Source organism: Rhodnius prolixus, unplaced genomic scaffold (assembly GCF_049639745.1).
Source record: "Rhodnius prolixus isolate KJV_2025 unplaced genomic scaffold, Rpr scaffold_2, whole genome shotgun sequence".
Taxonomy (NCBI): domain Eukaryota; kingdom Metazoa; phylum Arthropoda; class Insecta; order Hemiptera; family Reduviidae; genus Rhodnius; species Rhodnius prolixus.
Window position 1 is genome coordinate 23,351,183 of NW_027411592.1, and position 19,383 is coordinate 23,370,565.

General features: G+C 32.6%; 1 protein-coding gene across 3 annotated transcripts in view; it reads left to right on the forward strand.

Moving 5' to 3' along the window:
• LOC141450482 (very long chain fatty acid elongase AAEL008004-like) overlaps nt 1–19,383 on the forward strand; it is a 194,104-nt gene that overhangs the window by 149,600 nt on the left and 25,121 nt on the right. For all 3 annotated transcript variants that reach the window (XM_074120979.1, XM_074120978.1, XM_074120980.1), the window contains one exon: nt 16,418–16,467. The gene's annotated coding sequence lies outside the window, so the exon portion shown is untranslated. The remainder of the gene's footprint in view (nt 1–16,417; nt 16,468–19,383) is intronic.

The following is a 19,383-nucleotide window of genomic DNA, read 5'->3' on the forward strand; positions in this document are numbered from 1 at the left end:
AATAGTTCCAACCACTTTTAGATTCCACCTATCGCCGAAGTGTACTAAAGCCATAAGACCCACCTGCACAAGTAAGTATTTTTCAGTGGTTGAGGCTTTGTGGGTGGTGCCCAGTGACATACCTGTAGATATATAAGGCCACAACTTCTACATTATCTTCACCATTTGTTTACGATTGATTAAAATAAGATGTAAAATCTTCCAGCTTCTTCTAAAGGTAGAAAATTACTTATATTATGCACGATGACGTTTTAAATGAGCTTTTAGACTAGACAAATATAAAAATTAATATGTCGCTTGAATTAAAAGAAAAATTATGTAATCAAATTATTGCTCGATTCTATAACAGAAAAATTGCACAATTCTACGAAAAGCAATGTACTAGTAATGTATTCTGGCACATTTATAAGAACAATAAATTTGATATGAATAATGAACATTATAACCAATAAGCTACACACATTTAAACTTATTATACAACAGTATCTGTTCAATATTTATGTAACATTGTAATTATCAATGAAAATTACAGTACCAAAAATATTATTCATGTTTTTAATTAATCTCAAGATAATTGTATTTGATTTTTGTTGGCATTATAATTATAAATTGTTTAAATTGACTCTCTCCAACCTAATTCAGAAAATTTTACAGAATTAGATTAATTAGATACGCATTAGGTCATTAATTGTTCAGTGGTCTACGTATTTCGCTTTAGACAGATTGGTTTGTCTTGGAGAAGTGGCTGGCACAATTGCGCTCATTGTCCTGAACTGGAAGTGCAGAGAAAAAGGATGGGTAACGTCAAGTCCATCATCTAATAAAGAAATACTTTATTTCTTTTCATAATACACAGGGTGTTCAGCATAAGACTACCGTTACTACGGGAGGTGCTCTTTACAACCTCCTAGTTTCAAAAGTTTATGGAGTAGTTCAAGAAAATCTGTGTTTTATTCACATATTTAGCATATTTTTCTAATTAACTAAAAAAAACCACAGATCTAAACTCGTTAAACGAAAATCCTTTCTTTCGAAATTGGTACCAAACACTCATTTAAACTCATATACCATTTTCTTCTTTTTATTTTATTTTATTATTTATAATGTAAATTTTATATTTTTGAATATAGTTCTTAAATAAATTAATTATTAAATTACACGTTTGCAAAAAATCGTACTGGATTTGATGATTCTGATCAGTTATATTCTTATGGTAGGGGAACTTTTTTGCAATTAATCACAGATTTCTGCATCAATTTTTAAAATAACCCCAATGTACTGTATACCTTTCGAAAGGTGATTATATGTAGATGTATTTCATTAAATAATTCTATTTACTGTGTGTACTTTTAAGGGAGGTTAATATGAGTTGCTAAAATCGAGCTTGAAGGAAATCTCTCTTTATCGGAAGTAACTCAATGGATTGTTTCCTGTCTCTAAAATGGCTTCTAGGTTTTTCAAGTAAACTTCTTATAATACATTGCATACACCTAGGCAATGGGTAGGGGCTTCTTTGTAAGAATACACTTCTCTTAAGGTACGGTTTGAACGGTTACAGACTGTATAATGTTAATAATAACTAAATTTTACCCTAATGTTGGGAGTTTGAAAACAAATTTTCGAGTTAGAATCTTGAGAATTGTAAAAGAGAATGACGTTTGATTCTCTTCACATATTTGACAGAATTTACAATAAAATTCAGACAGAATTTACAGTAAAATTAAGACAGAATTCGCAGTAAAATTGAAACAGAATTTACAGTGAAATTCAGACAGAATTTAAAGTAAAATTCAAAAACCAATAATTCTCCGGTAATTGATAAAAAGGATGTAAATGCAAATGATGTAAGAGTGAATACGGAAAAATAAAAAACAAGAATGAGAGATATGACGCTTGTGTGGGGAAGGACCTGTTGTTACTTAAGACCGGAGAGAGGAATGGTGAAACTGCAGAAGAACAGGTTTATAGATAGCCGTCCTTATGTACAAGAATGATACCGTAATAGAGCTGGCCTGAGGGGGCTCTACTCCAGCAAATTATTTCTGGCCACGCTACAGAATCGGTGTGAAAAAATCTCGCGACTTCTTCTTTTCAAACTTAAGTATGAGCAGGATAAGTTTTTCAAAAAGAAATTTTACTAAACATTCACATGAGTTTGCAATTTAAATTGGAATTTCCAAACATGTCTGGCATGGCAATCTGAGATGCTATATTTTAGGTGAAAAATATACTCTGATTTTTTTTAAATTTTAAAATACAAGGTAAAGAATGGCGCCACGGTAGCCGAGCGGTTAAGAGGCGAGACCTGCAAATCTAATATGTATTGTGGTACTGGGATCGATTCCCGGTTTAGTCCTTAAATTTTATTTAATGGTTAATAAAAGAAATTTACAGTAAATATGTTTGCTACTCGCCTCCGTCCTCGACACCTAATTTTTAGTTGGACGTAAAGCCCAACTGAAAATTAGGCAATTACTACAACTACCACTTGGTAAAGAAATAGCAGATATCGGCAATACTTTCTATTCTTTGTCTCTCTTCGTTTTGCGTATCTGACCAACTTTATGGAAGAGGATACCAGAGTCTTATCTCTCATCCCTGCAGCCATTGAAAGCGGTGTCATTATATTTATTCGAACTTAGCATTATTATTATTTTAAGAACCCAATAACTAGGGTCCTTTGTATTGAACTACAATAATTCTTCGTCAGTTCTAACCTAAAAATCCAACTATTCCAGCTATCCCTGTTATACGTACAATGCCTGCCTGCACTTAAGTCGTGCACTAAACTCTAATACTCCTTATCCGACCACGCTAATAAAATTTTGACCTTATACAGCTGTTCTACCGGACAGTTCTAATATTCGGCCGAATAAATACTCTTACACAGTACTAAGAGCCTAATCAATCTACCACGTATAACTAACATTCTAACTTAAACTTACATATTTCTTAATTTGACTATTTTACTCATATGTATTTGGAATAACGATAGTTGCTTTAAATCCTGGAACATATTACTTACATTATTTATTTTGTACCCATCACGTTTTTTAGTGAGAAAAGCGAAGGACGTTCCTATTCGGCCAATCTTCTAGGTTTTGATTACGTTTTGGAGGTTTGAGAATGACAGAAAATTTCAAGATCTGAATACATTGTACAGTTTGGCTTTCAGAACCAATATTGGATTTTAATATACTATCTGTGTTACTCCAGTTTCTTGGAAGCAGAGAGAGAGATGATAAGGCATTCCCTGAACGAATTTTGAAAGTGCAATTTTGTATTAATTTTAAGAGATTTCCTCTGAAGTTTGATTGATGCAGTTGCATCAACATTACGTGCCTCTAAACCATGTCAAATATCCCTCCTGAATAAAAAATAAATACTGCAATTTAATGGTGCTTAGTAAAGCTTAGTATTTTAAAAACTAATTTTGTATTCAATACAATTTTTTGATCCTTCGTTTCTCTGAAATTGCACTTAGACGAATGCCTAATTGCATCCCAAGTTGCATAAAATGAATTTTTCATTTAAAAATTTCAATTAAACGTTATAGACCTGTGTTTAATTTATTTATGTGGGAAATTCGATGAAAATCGTGTTGACTATTTTCAATCAAATACAATAATTCTCAAAGAAAGTTAGCACTTCTACTTTAGTGGGTGAGAGTGGTAATTTCTTGGCAGAACCCGTGAATCGTAATCTGAGCGTCATGTGATGGAGTTGTCCTAAACTTCGTCATTCTGAGGCGGACTCTTCAATTCCGAACTACTTAAAACAAAAATCAATTTTGGGAAAAATAAATTACCAGAAGAGAAAATGAAACTAGCTCTAAAGTAGAGCAATACAACTTCATCTAACAGATAGTTTATCTAGATTCGCACAGAATTTGCTAGGTTATAGGTTGTCAGAAGAACTTAACTCCAATTCTCTTTTTTGAATGGTCAGCCAACAGAAAACATTGACGTTCAACTGATTCTGACATGCTAATCAATTTAATCCAAGCTCACTATGTTCAAGATTCCAGAATTCATTAAATCTATTACGGCCGTAAAAAAAATGTTTAATACATAATTAATTGGTGCTTGCCAATAAATTAACTCCTAAAATCATACTACTAGAGATACCCTGGGCGACAAGGTTATTTTCAGAACAAATACTAATTGTATTTCTTTTATTTGCAACCGCTGGTCACTGTTGACAACCACACCTTCAAATTTTTTTTTTTGAACACAACACGTGTTGATTGTACAAATTTATTAACCAGGGTCATTATAAATTGAAAATCCTTCAGGTTTGGCTTCTAAAAAACATTACCACGTGCTGTAGGTCATAAGTTTAGCCAAGATGTTCCACCCTGTATCATTCCAAAGTGTGCTCAGACAGTTCCAATGTAATTGGAATATAAATAATATTTTCTTGGTCGACACTCCCATTTTTTGCTCCCTTCTGCAGAACCCATTCCACCCTAAGGTGTTCAGCATGTCATTAGATTTCTACCCACAAAGAACCCGGATTCAATCTTGTCTCTCCAATCATTCTTCGAAAACTTCCGTAAATTTTGTTCACCTCAATTTATAACGCCGCCCTCCGAATCACCTATTGCATTTTCTGCTACTTTGGACATTTTCTAACGATTCTTACGATTTCTAAGTCAAATAAAATTCTCTCCTTTAACATCTCATTCGAAATAATGAAACTTTGGGTGTTATCCCAAACCACCAATTTGGATTCAGACGGTACGTCAATAGTACCATCTTGTTATTGATGTTATTTCAACCACCCTTGAGAAGAAAGAATGATGTTTTGGAATGCTACTTTTCAGATATACCAACTTATCCTGTGAGACTACACTTCCAACGTTTCTGATGATACAGCCGTCTTATCTACCATCGAAGATCCATTAATAGCACTTAGAAAAACTTCAGTCTACCCCGACTCTATAGTAAATGGTTTTCAAAAAGAGTTCTTCCTATCTTTTACAATCAAAGTCCTTCCTCAGTAGTCAACGTAGTCCGCTACCTTAGGCTTTACATCGGCAAAATACATACTTAGGGTCCTCATTCACTACTTAAGAGAACAGAACTCAATACTCGTTTTCGACAACTTAAAAGACAACTCTCTCCCTTCACAAAAAAAAGACTTGTTTTTACAATCATAGTAAAGTCGGTCTGGGATTTTGACATAGAATGTGTGGTTTAACCAATTCCTTTAAAACTATAAAGATTCCACTCCTCGAAACCTGAAATTCTTCACCACATATTTGACTCCAATTAAACTATTTACACAGACTTAAGCACTTCTTTCATCCTACAAGTTGCTCAAACCCAATAGAGGAAATTCCACCTCCACCTTGTAACTCATCCCAACCAACTAGTAGAGCACCTTTCTTGCAGGACTCGACTAGACAGCACTCCTAGACAACTTAAAAGGCAGTGAGCCCGAGATCTCCTTTCCAACGTCGAGATCAAGCGCAGTTGATGGTAGTTCAAACAGCAACTTCTTCGCTCTGAGTGTGTTCCATTTCCTCGTGATAACTCGCATAGCGCAATGATGCGCTGTTACTAAATAGAGAATTAAATAAACTATTTGCAATTAAATATAGAAAAGTTTTTAACAAATTAAATACAGACGTGTACAATTAAAATTAATAAATATTATATAGAGGCTAAATTATTTTTGATTAGAATATTTGCATACATTCTGAGAGAAGGGTTCTTCACGGATTTGCACTTAAAAACCAAAGATATCCGCGTTTTCTAATCACTAACTTTTAAGTGACAGTAATCGTTATTCGACAATCCCAAGTTCATTTAATGTTTTTCAATTCTGTTATCTACGTCTGTAGCTTTGCTGTAATTTGGGTTTCTGATTGTGAATTAAAAGTATTGTTTTATTAAGTCCAAACAGTCCCTTCTTCCAAAAACCCGCAGAGCTGGCAACCGTGTCGACAGACCTAACTTGTAGCCAGCCAAACCTTCAAAAGTCCCAACTGCGATAATTAAGCTTTTACTTTCACTAAATAATCAAATAATTAGTTTATAAATTCATTTAATTAAGAAATAAAATATTTTCCTTGAGGGTTAAACATAAAAAAATGCGAGGCCAAATTTATATTATTGTAGCAAAAAAAGGGTTTCGTACAAATCATTTCAACCTAAAAAACATAAGAAACATTTTTATGAATCTTCATGGTATCAAAAAGTGCAACGGAATCTAGGAACTACTTTCAAATTGTTTCAGTGTCTTAACAGACAGATTTTGATACGTACAGATTCATTTCAAGAAAATTTTTTTGAAGAAATCTCATAAAACTGAAAAATCGATTCCATAAGTTGCATTTTTGATTGACAGATTTTAATTTTGTCGCACTCGATACCAAATTTAAATACGCTATGATTATGACGTACCACACCCACACAACAACAGATCAATTAGTAAAAACCAAGTTTTCTTCCCCCAAAACAGATATTTGCGGCGAAGGCACGATCACAATACTTGCTCGTACCTAAATTAGAGTAAAGGACAGTAATCAAGTGAAACAAAAAGATTAAATTAATATCCAAATGAACCCCATTAACCCGGGCATCTGTCAGATAAAGAAGGCAATGAAATTCCATTAACCAGATGACCGTGAATTTAGTAAACATTTACCTTCTTTTTTTATGGATGGATACATCGCGTTCGACAAACTGAATTTATTTATACATAACATAAATGCGTCGTAAAATATTCTTTTTTATTTTCAAGCTTTATTTCTTGTTAATCATTTATTTTTTTTATTATTATTGATTGTAACTGATCTCATTGCTTCTTTATTGCTGGATGGTGGGCAATGGTCAAGGTATGTCAATAATTCTCAGAAAGAAAAGGAATTAAGGCCTTCATTTTAAGGAATGTCACCTTAAAAAAAATTAGGAGTGTGTGTTGGGTGTGTCTAAGCTTGAGTCCACTGCGAGCTTTCCAAACTTTTGAACTAACAACACTTGGGTAGATGTCCTAGTTCACTTTGTCGAGAAACCTACCTAGAATTTCGTCCTGCCAAAAATAAACTAAAAAAATTTCAGATGATAAATAGTGCGATATACATGGTTAGTAAATCTAATACACACCCATTAATAAACATTTTCTGCTCATAAATATTGTTTGGCTTTACTATAATGTAAGTCTTACAGAAAAAGACTTCGTTTTTAACCCAATCTCAAAAATTTATTTATTTTTCTACGTAGAACTCTCTAGTTCATTGTCAACGATTTACCAGCGAACAAATACTATCGATTTCTTTTCCATTTCGAATGTTTCCATCCAGTTGGTCCAGTATTTTGCGCTGCATTCGCCGGTTAATTGTTTTGCCGTTTGCACGGTACTTAATAAAAAAAATAGTTCCCTTCTGCATCACAAAAATCGCTGGCCGCGATGTTTTCAGCAGATGAAATCGACTTCGCCTTTTTGATTCCGAGCTACCTTTGCTTTCATTCCTGATTAGTTTCTGACTTGTTCGGCTTATCGAACTGGAACCTTAGTCTTTTTAGTCGCCATGTAGCACCCAACTTGGACAAAAACATTTAATTCTTAGTATAATATCTCTTTAACATTCAGTTTTAAATGTTGAGAATAATAAACATTGATTAAACATCAAAAGGATAAAAAATCAGAAAGCTCTGATTGTACGAATTTCTTTCATATTTTCTTTTGCGTTCGTAATTTCAAAAGGGTATTTTAACATAAAATTTCGATCCGAATGGCAATCCATTCACGAAAATTGATTCACGCGTTGAAAATTCGCAGTACATTCCTTCTGTGTGGGAACACGTAGAACTAAAATACGAATCCCCGGTACTATTTATCTTGCCAAATTTTGTACAATCGGGCCCAGACCTAAAGGGGGTTCAACGAAACGCTTCAATCTTCAAAGGATTCAAACTCTTCAGCTGAAAATTCTCCGCACTATCGTTAACGATCCATTTTACGTTTCAAATCTAACCATCCACATAGCCTTAGACACTCCGTTTGTAAGTCCAGGTTTCTTGAACACGCTGTAAAAACTTTCATCAGAACTTACACTCTCATTCCAATCCTGTTGTCCGCCATTTATTATCTTATCACATTCCCGATCATCCTCAGTTAGTGAGGGTGTAGTAGCGTCAATATTATTGTCATTGTTAGCAAAAGTGCAGCTAGCGCTGCTGTAACTTTCAGAATACATTAAAAAATATAATTCATAAATTTACAGAAATATTTATTATTAATTTTTTTTCCCAACATTACAAATTTCATTCAATGGTGCATCTTTTAGGTTTTTCACTTTAGATTTGGAACTCCTTCAAGTGCACAACTTTACAGTAGCCGCCCTGTTCTTTGCTGTGATGTCTTACAACATTTCCTGCTGAAAATAAAAGAGCATACTCCTTCTAAAACTTTGAAAGAAAGTTTATGGAGATAAAGATTCAAAACGAAGAATTTTATGACGACCCTAAATTCCATTTATCTATTTTAATGAAATACAAACCAGTCTACTTAATAAAGTTATATCTGGGGAACTCGTCGACAGTCCAAGTTGACCACTGTCGTTATTTGATAGGTGAATCAATTCAACAGAAATCAAATTTTTTAATAGCAACGCCATCTTGGGCACAATAGATCTATGAAGGTCGCAACGTAGCAGAGTGTACTATCGCTCCAAAAATCGTCACCTCCGTTCACGGCCGAGAGCTTTTCACCTTGCCCTAGAATAAAATACGAGTATTTTGCTCAAGCACCTCAATTTCGCCAATGCTTCTTTGGTAAAAAAGCTTGTGATGGCGATATTGAAAAGTGCAACACTAAGAAAGACTTTAAACTCTTTTTTTGAAATTAGATTTTTTCTTTAAAAAAGCATTCACTTCTTTTAATTGTTTGAGATTTTTGTTGAAAAGTTACCGTTTTCCTTAAATTAATTAATGGTTTCTGGTTTTAATTTTATGTAAAACTTTTTGTTAAGTAATGTTGCCGAAATCTGGCCGAATTAGATATACCGTAATCCGTAATTGTTGGATGCAGGTCAGGAGATAAGTTTTTCAATCAAATCACAAAAGACCTCATGAAAAATTTTGGAAAACTTAGAAAAAAGAAGTAAAAATTAGTTTTTAATTCACTTTAGTCTTAATCTGGAAAAGAGACATCTGTGGCGAAAATTACTTGCAATTTACTTCAAATAGTAGTTTTAGAAAATCGAATAAGGAGGCACTTTCTGTTGTCTGATATTGTCTGATAGCTTATTGCCACGAAGGCACCCAAACCCAAACCAAAGAGAAACTTATTTAAACTGTGTACGATTCTTTTTTTGTGAGTTACGCTGTGAACATTCCATTAGCAAAACATAAAATATCAAAAATCTGAATTTCCGATCAGTCAATTATTTTTAAATGTGAAATGTTGCTTGAGTATTCTTTTTAATATAATGAACAGAGTTCTCAAATAAAATACTAATTATTGTTGTTTTGAAGGAGTAGACGAATCTAATCGTCCAAGTGTCGACTAAAAGTTGACATTCTTAAGACAGAAGAGGAACAATCAGATAATAAGGTTACAAAACAGAGCTCAAAAAACACTGAATGGTAAGAAAATAGTTAATCGGCCAATAAGGAAATTAAAATCACTGTAAATAACGATATATTACAAAGTCTTGACAATTTAACAAAACCAAACACAATTACAGACTAGCCTGAAGCAATAATTTATTAGAATCGCATAACTGGCCTACGTTAACTTATTAGAAAGGTGTGTTTGAGAGAACATGGCCGTTTGTTAGTAGAACTCTTATACTATTATCCCAGATTGTACTTATGATTCATGCAGAATGCATTAAATAACATCGCTTTTCACTAAGAAAGTAAGACGATTGTCGGCCGACACTTCTTGGAAGCAACCCAAAGAAATTGTTTCCTTATTCAACAACGCGTAAGAAATAAGTTTTGCGAACTCTTCAATAACTATATGTCCTTTAATTTCTATAACTTCAGTAGTATCTTGCGAAAAAAGAAAAATTTGAAATTCTTGAATTACAATAAAAAGTAAAAAGCTTCGAATCACATCTTGATAAATGGATTATCTATAAAGATAATACTGTATACCCTCAAAAATTGTATCACACTTCTTCGGGCTTGTAAGAGATGTTTGGTTAGAGACAGTGTATTCTTATAATAATTTTCTGTTGTGCATACTTATTGAATCATTACAACTTTTTTAAGCACTTCCATATAAAGAGCGTCGTGCGTCCTTGAATAACATAAACTATTGTTGCAAAATTCTTATCGCAATAATAAATAAATATGTCTTGATGAAGAAATGAAGAAGCAGCATTTAAAATAACCATTAACTGTTTCTAAGTGTATCTGAAGAACACTGATTCAAGATATAGCTGGACATTCATAAATATATTTCAGGCAGGTTGAAAATTAATGGCCAAGCAATAAATTTCTGAATTCATAACTTCAAGGGGTTAGAGATAGAGGAATTTATTGATTCTTTCATGATTTTGAGCTTTCAATGATTAGAAATAAACAGCTTTCTTTTAAGCTACAAGTCTAAGCTTATCCGACACATTTTTTCGAGAGAAGAAAACAATGTTATCTATTATTATTCCTTGTCTACGCCTATAATTTTGCTACAAATGTTGCTTTAGTGAAAAGTCCATGTTAGTTAGTTGCTCCAAGAATAAAAGGAGACTGATAGTCTAAGAATTATCCAAATAGACTGGTGATTTTCGCAGCCTACTGCACTTACGAAGTAGTCTACTCCAAAGATCATGATTACTGTTTGATAGTATTGGAGTCTGAAGGCTGGCTTCCGGCTTCCGTTTGTAGAAAATGAGAGACGCCTTTCAATAACCTTGAAATGAAAAACAAATTGAATTATTTGTTACATTACGGTGTCCAGCAAGAAAGTTTTTTAGACAAGCACATCGCTGCTTTCTTGCTTTATTATTGTCTAATTTCTTTCTTTTATTTAGATTTTACTCTAGAGAGATGGTCCAGTCGAACTTAATTAATTAGTTGTCACAGAATTATGAATATTATTCGTGTGTGACAGATTTAATTAAAAACAAAAATTTGACGGATATTTCAATAGAAACTCCGCCTTTCTTCACTCAATAAAAAATAGAACACAAATACTCGTAATCTCTCTTTAAGGAAATTGGATGGAAAATTTACACGTCATTTCCAAAACAGGTTTCTTTGCACAAACAATTATCTGTATTTATGTCAAAGAAATGGAATATTATTAAGATTTCTCTGCTAAAGAAATATTTAACAGTATGTTCTTCTAATGAGACATCTCTAGCTCTTATGGGTTAGATGTTATGGACAACTTCGCATATAAGCCCGACATTTGGAGGAATTCTTTAGGAGAAGCTTTAAAAAGATAAACTTGAAGATTTACCAGATTACAGTCTACCCAGATTTAATTAATATAGTACGTTCGTTCGCTATAAAGACAAAAACAAAGATTTAAAGCACATTATTGTCTCATGTTATTCTACCCATGTTTAGATTGTTAATTATAAGTTTAACGATCCTGCAGAATTTTAATCAGCAACATTTATAAGAGGAGAAAGAAGCTCTGTCAGCTTGGCCCAGTTAGGTCTTGACGTGGTGTTTTTTGTACGCTGTAGGAAACAATGTCCTGTCACAGTTCTTTCCGACTATCTCCCCTCATAAGTGACTGACTTGATGCCTGCCACTTCTCTATCCACGACCGGCTAAAACCAGGTAACCATGCCAAAGATAAGTGAAGAGAAGAACTTTTAAAGTAATGAATCACTTTAAGTAAATGAATTGCAATAACAAACAGACTGTTTGAACAATTTCTATTTTATTTTTCATAATATCATTATGAATTCTTACGAGAAATTTCAATAATTTTCATTGAACTCTGCAATGTAAAAAATAAGAAATAAATGTTGAGGGAGAATAATTTTTTGGGAGTTCTTAGCAAATTTGGAACACAATTTAGCCTCTTTTAAAATACATACATTAAAGTATTTCAAAAATATACGTTTCGTTCTAATTATTTAAATGTATTCTAAAAGTCAATTTCTTGATTGTATATTGTAATTTTGTAGAGTACTCAAGGTAATTAACGTGAAAACAGTCTAGATTTATTCCTTTTCTAAAGATTTTAGGATGTTAAGAAGATTAAGACTTAACCTGAGATCAAAACTAACGCTCTCATGAGTGCAACTAAATATTAGCTCAATATTACTTAATTTTATTACAATTCTACTTAAATTACGTAAAATAATAAATACAATAATTTTCAAAACACTTGGAATTTGATTTCAACGTAGAGATGACGGGTTCAAATCCAGCTGCTTCCAAACTCTTAGATTTTCTTTTCCTAGGAGCTTCTTACAGCTTACTGTGACAGATAGCGTTGTCTGTACCGAGAGAACTCTGTCCGGTGGCCGACAGTACACCGAAAAAAGCTCCGGGCGCCAATAACCTCAGATGTTGTCGCGCCTTAAGTACAAGAAAAAAAATCAGAAATTACTGAATTATACATTACCAAAATCATAAACATATAACTATGTACCTCATTTGCATCCACATTATAATTGCGATATTTAACATAATTCCATTGATATATCTGTGTTATCCATTATCTCAATTATAGACAACACTAGGAAATTTTGGGTTCTCTTTGCCTCTAAATAATCTTAGTTTTAAAACTGTCATTAAAAATATATTTTATTCAAATAACTTTAAAAAATTATTTAAAATGATTAGTTGACCACTACTTCTAGTCTTGACCGCACATTAATTTTGTTCCTTGATGCTGTTTGTACTGTGATACAATCTAATTTGACTATCGTATTTCATTTATGAATATAACTTTTAATACACTCGTATGTAAACATTATTCTCATTGATCTACAATTTGTAGGAAACAAACCAATAGAAACTGCAGTTTATACAAACTTAGATTATCTATACGAAATTCATTGCCACTATATAAGTGAAAGAGAAAATAATTTGACCTTTACATTTGAAGTACATGTTAGTAAGTAAGAACAGATTAGGCCGACAAACTGTCCAAGGACCAAACTTCTTTCCTGGTGCGTGGTCTTTACTGTGTTGATTTAACTGAATAATCAGTATTTGTCTTTCCTCAGTGAATGTTGAGCTTCTTGAAATGTTGAAAAAATAATAATAAAACACGGAATATATAAGTAAAAAGATTAAATAAAATCATAGCTGAAAAATTGTAATATTTTTTAAATAATTTGCAATCATTTACAGGTTATTGCTGTAAACAAGGATAGTAGTCCATAAGGATAATGTGTTGTTCATTGCCAGCAATAAATCGAATGCATCCTAATCTACTTCATTTCCTTAACCTGCTTAACTTAAGCATCCTACAGCCAACTTGATTAAATTTCCTAACTCTGTTTCGGAACCGTCTATTCACTTTTACTGTTAGCAGTGGAGAATTGCAAAAGGTTTGTTAGATTTGTGGTCACAGAGAAGATTTTTCTTATTTCTAAAAATGGTCCAAATTGAATTTTTTGGAAATAGTTGCAGTAATGAAATCACTCGATCGTTAGTTTATTTTAGTTTTTTGATTGGCTAGCGTTTAAAAGAAAAGGATGGCCGAAGAAATAATACTGTGAAATTTATTTTGATAAAGAAATTCAGGAATCAATCAATTAAGGCATAAAATGTATTAAATTACACTACGGAAGAAGTGTAAATTAAAAAAATAAATATCAATACAGAAATATAAAAATTAAATAGCAGTCAAAGCTGAAATGGAGTTTTCTCAAAAATGGCTGATACTATTTTGATTAATCAGTCTTCGTTGCCTACGAATAGAATTCTAATTGTCGTTGTGTTATGAATGTTAAGTAGTAGATGAACACAGACTCTTTCTTACCAATATATGAGAAACCTACATCTCCAGAAAGACTATTAACAGAAGAAGGAAAGACAATATTGGAGAAGGGGAAACCCAACAAAGAAGTAAATGGAAAAACCCTAAAATGCCCCCTAGTTCTTGGCTAGCAGAGCGCTTCCCTCACTGTGAGCTCTCTCATTCGTCTAGTATACTTCTCAGTCAACTATCATTCGAAAAAATCTAGAGCTAGAATTTCCAGAAACAACGTTCCGATCGTACCTAGGCCGCATCTCCGTTGTTGCTCAAATTTTATAGGGTAAGAAATTTTATACTCAAGCTAAAGTGCTCATTATCTTTTAGTCCTGATCCTTATCGCACACATTTACTTATCATACCACTAACAAATTCATCATATTCTACACTCTTTCATACATAAAACATTTTTTCAATTTTCGGTTAGATCTAGGATCTAGATTAGGAGACTTTCTCCTAGTGTCAAGTTCAATTACTGAAACAATATTATGCAGGATTAGATTTGTTGTCAAAATTCCTAATTAGAAGAGTTTTTGGAGTGGCACTGATCTCATGCACCGATTTATTATTAGTTAATATAATAATTCAGTCAATGTCGCTTTTGTTCGAAATTCTTTTACTGGGCAGAAACCTTCCAACTCCCATTATCTTACAACACCCTCTCCTTAACATTTCCTGAAGAAGAAAACCAAAGGAACCTATAATCTCTTAAAGAAACCGTTTTTTCTTGATCTTAACGTGTTCTGTTGGAATATTTATCGTACTGTAAATGTTGCAAGAATTCTGCAATAGCATTAATAAAGGTTATTTCTTTCTAACGTCATAAGTGCTTTTCTGTTGCGTTTTACAAGTCGTTATGGGAAGAGGTTGATGTACTACAACCTTTTCAAATGTTGTGGGTTAGGACATACTAAGGGCGTTATTTTCCACTTCCAACGAACCTTATTCACACGACACGCTCAAGAGAGTACATGCAAAGCCAAGCTTAGACATACTAATGAAGTGTTATGAATAAAATTATCACGCATTCATTCCCCACAGAATTACACTCCGTTGGTAATCTTTTTCTTGATTTCCATTAATCTTAATTTAATTGATTCAAACTAATCAAATCACGTATAGAACTTAATTGTAGCATGCAATCAAATTAAATATATTTACACATTAAACAACTGTTAAGAAACTCTAAAGTGATAATTTACATTAAATTAATACCAAACTTTATTACTTTTTGTGAATTCAGAAAAGACTTGAATGAATGTTAAAAAAATTCAATATCTCTTATTGGAAGGAGAGCAGGTTGAAGTGAAAGTAGAATTTGAAATCAAGAAGGTTGAATTAAAGGGCTCGTTTCTTTAACCTTGACCCAAGCCAAGGTCCTCCTAGCTCCACCAGTATGCTAAGCAGCAATGTCCTACTAATCCTTCAGATTAGTTTACAGGTGAACAGGATGTTATGGCAGGGTCAGTATTCTCTATTAAAGGGCCAGGATGCAAGAAACCTTTTGGTACTCAAAATATGTTTCAAAAGTAAAAATAAAAGGTTTCGAAATACAAGAAAATGTTGAACTTCTTGCCTGAAAATGATTTTGGCACAAGAAAACAACACTATAAAACACTTCGACTATAACAAAAGTTACCAAAAATCACTTGACGCAAAACAAAAGTGTGTTAAGTATAAGTAAATTAACTATTTAACACAAACAAAAATAACGCAGACATTTATAATTATTCTTTAAAGCAATAAAGCTTTTCTTTATTATTTTAAACAATAAAATCAATTTAAAGACATAAAACAAAGTATACGTAGGTATTTTTAATTTTTATAAAGAATATTGTTCAATATGTATTTATTTAAATGTGAGGTTTTTCTTTGCAACTTTACATTTATGCTTTTCGAAAAATTGCAGTTACTATAAATTCTTTTCTCGATGGTTGATGTACCAAGTGCATTTAAAAGTTCCTATCTTACACTTGACCAACTAATTTCTCTCTTCAACTATTCTTACCCTCTCCCTCTAGGAAGTCTTCGGAAATGTTCAACTTCCAAGCCGTATAAATTTTGGTCTTATCAGAGTTAGAGAAATTATTGTTTTTGCTTGAAACAATAGTGAATAAAATCCAATTTTGATTGTAAATAGCACCGATGGGCATAAAATTATTAGCATTTTTTATAAATAATTTTAGCTTTCAAGAGCGTCGGATACTGCTGTTTTGCTGTTATATGTAACTAATAAAGTCTTCAAAGGCATTTATCGTAACTTTGAACAATGTACTGCGAGTACCCTGTTTTGACAGCTTCCATTCAAAATGAACTGCTCACAAATTGAACTGGATCGCTTAATTTTGTTCGTTTGTTTTAGTAATTAATATAAGTGCAAGTGTCTAAATCTTTACAGTTGGTAAATTCCGTATATATTTATAATAAAGATTTTAAATTCAATAAGATTTTTATAAAATAAGTTCTTGTCAACATAATTAGATCTAACATTATTAATCTTTTTTTTCAGGAAACGTGTTTTACGGAGGACGTTCACATAATCCGCCAAAATAAATCCAGGCAAGTTAATTTTCGATGTATTGAATTAATTTTAGTGCGATACGAGAAATGTAAAAAATGTAATGTGTAGAAATGTAAAAATGATCTATCCATCCGTTTGGCGGAAATCTAATGACGGCTACGCGACTAACACTAAAGATCATTTGTAATTTCAAATTTGGGTTTCACGTTGTTTTTTTTTTGTAGTTTTTGAGTAATCAAATTGAAGAATTATCCAGAACGTGAAGGTTCAGATTTGTTGCCCAGCTTGCTGCCTTAGATTTACAAGGAGATTCTATAAATCTTTTTCTAGTAATAGACAGTTGTTAGTAACGGTAAAACGTTATTTGAGGACGATTATGCCTTAGGAAGGCTCCAGGTGCCAATTACCAAAGAAGAACCTAAACTTAAACTCGCGCAGACAACTAACAAACCATTTTCTTAAAATAAAAAAAATTGATCATATCCGGAGTCTAAACTCGAATTTTCTGGGTAAACTAAATTTCAAAAATTTGACCTGACGCAGAAGTTCCTCTTAGAATTTATGGAAAGGCAAATCAGCTGTAAAGGAAGTTGACCTCAGTATTTATTGATCTGCAGTATTTAAGTTACTAACCGTAAGTTTGTTACTTGTATAAACTGCTACATTATTGAAGTTAAAGCGCCACCATAACCGAGCGGTTGAAAGCTAGGAGCGCAAAGCTAATATGTAAAAAAACGTTCGATAATATAATTAAAAACAAATAAATTTACCATTAGTCAGTAATGAAGGAACGAGAAGATATAACTTGAAGGAAAAAATAAAGGTTGGAAGGTGAACCAGTTGTACAGATTATATTTCAAATTGCATTATTACGTGTAATAAATTAATACGTCCGTCATTTGACCAGTTAATAACGTCTTTTGGGTTTTCCGTTTGATTAAAACCAGAAATTATTATCTGAACTAGAAAACTTGCTTGAATTATTAAATTCAACTTAATTGGTTTTTGTATATTTGTTGGTAAGCAAGCATTTGTATCAACTTATATTACATTCGCAACATTCGTAATCTGTCTGTAATTAGCAGCTTCGTTATCCCTCGGTTTTCATTGCCAAGATAAAACTGAAAATATGTGCCTTTTGAAATTTCACATTCATTGAAGGAAAGTTTTTACATTCCAAATTTAATCTGGTCACACAAATTAGAATCCAGCTTATGGGAAGAGGTAATATAATTAATAATAAAAAACCTAATGAATTATGTGGTAATTAGGTTAGGTATATATGAGTTTGGATGCAAATAATACACATATAAATGTTAAAAAAATGATGCATTAATAAGTAAAATCATAAAAAGGACCCATGTAAAAGTAGATTACATGCAACATGCTCGTATATTAATGCAATTTATATTATACTCGTATATATATATATAATTGGGCATTTGGGAGATTCTCTACACCAAATTGATTAATTAACCTCTGATGATGGATTAAAATCCGAAATCCGTTAGAAAAAGTAAAAATATATATGTAACGACGGATAAAATCAGTGATATTATTCAGCACTGCGGCGGGCTAACCACATTTTCAAGAAATAACAGTAGGTAATAGTAATAATTATTATTTTTATGTAACTAATAAAATAACTCTAAAAAGTGTAGTTGTACATTCTTATTATCAAAAACCGCAGATATTATGGTTATGAAGTGTGTTAGTGAAAAAAGTGGCATTTCGGTCAGTAGGTAAGAGAGCTAGCTCTCACTTCAGCGTTACTCAACAAAATCTTTTTCCTAGATGTTTGGTTTCATAATCTTACAACTACACACGCACCAGCAACATATTAGAAATCTTGGTCCAGGGTCACTACCTGTTCTCCTCACGCATTGCATTCCGGAAATGCTAACAATTTTTTTTAAATCTTAATAGTTAAAAACATAGGTTCTTCAAAAAAAAAAAAAAGTCGATCTGGCATAAAGTCTGGGAAAAATTCTATCCAGATATATTCAAAATGCCAGATATAAGCTCATCCGTGACTTAACGCTATCTTAAATATCGTTAAAACCTTAAACGGAAGTTAAATTAAAACCTTAATTCAATTTCGGATTGTCCGATACTGCTACGTCAACTATTTTTCTTGATAGCAAGTTTGTCTCTCTGCTTTACACGTCACGTTAGGGACCCGGGAATGCCGGTTCATCTTTGATGCTTCTTCTATCTCGTATGTGGAAATACCTAATCTTCTTGCCCAGTTCGTGCTTGTATTCCCCAAGGGAGTGTCCTTGATCTTGTATTCTACACAGTAATTAATAGGGAATTGTATTTATAATAGTGTAATATATAATATTTTAGGCTGTGTCTTGTGGTACCGGGTTCGATTCCCTATTCTGGATTCGATTTTATTTTATGGATAACATGAGAACTTTACAGTTAAGTATGTTTGCTCGTCGCCTCCACCTACGTACGATACCTAATAGGAAGTTGGACGTAAAGCCCGCCTGAAAAAATTGGCATTACTTTACTTTAATTATATATATACATACGTATATAATATTTTATTATTATCATAAATGGTTTCGCAAACAATTAGGTCAAATTGCACTTGGATGATTAGCAACATTTGCGTATCAACCAGAAATGGATTACAAAGATGGAATTCCCTCTTTTAATAGGTTACTCTTAAAATTTCCATTTTAAAGGATGCTTAACATTCTTGCGTCTCAAGGACTCTTTTATTTTGTACCTTAATATGATCTTCTTTGCCTCCGTATGACGTAAAGTTCACAGCGATCAACCACAGTATCAATAGCCACAATAGAATGTTAAATGACCAAGGCTTTGCATATTTTGAGCCTATTCCTCCTAGTGCTTAGTCCCTTTATTGGATGTGCTTTTAACACATTCCCGTCATCTTTGTGACACTTTAAGCCCACAGCTATCTTTCCTTCAAAGAAGTG